Raw genomic sequence first — 230 nt, 5'->3', positions numbered from 1 at the left:
TAAATAAAATATTAAAAGTTGGAATGGAGGTGAGGTGAGAACTGAAAGAGCTTTATTATCCAGAACTCAGCCTAGCTGGGGATTCAGTATCATGGTTTGCTTCTGCTCTTTGTTCCTTCTCCCCTTTCCCACCCAAATATCCAAACCGTTCCCCCGCCACCTGCCCCCTCCCCTGCAGCTGTTTCCGATCCCCCTGCCCCAATCAGCTGATCAGGGCAGGGGGCTGGGAA

General features: G+C 50.9%; 1 protein-coding gene across 3 annotated transcripts in view; it reads left to right on the top strand.

Annotated features, from left to right (window-relative positions):
* AKNA (AT-hook transcription factor) overlaps positions 1-167 on the top strand; it is a 77,605-nt gene extending 77,438 nt beyond the window's left edge. For all 3 annotated transcript variants that reach the window (XM_019510496.1, XM_019510498.1, XM_019510495.1), the window contains exon 22: positions 1-167. This exon is cut by the window's left edge and continues 1,302 nt beyond it. The gene's annotated coding sequence lies outside the window, so the exon portion shown is untranslated.
* Positions 168-230: the final 63 nt, after the last annotated feature.

The sequence above is a fragment of the Gavialis gangeticus genome, unplaced genomic scaffold (genome assembly GCF_001723915.1).
Source record: "Gavialis gangeticus isolate Ggan-Ray unplaced genomic scaffold, GavGan_comp1, whole genome shotgun sequence".
Lineage (NCBI taxonomy): Eukaryota > Metazoa > Chordata > Crocodylia > Gavialidae > Gavialis > Gavialis gangeticus.
The sequence above is the reverse complement of the archived record's forward strand: the minus strand, read 5'-3'. Positions and strand labels throughout refer to the sequence as shown.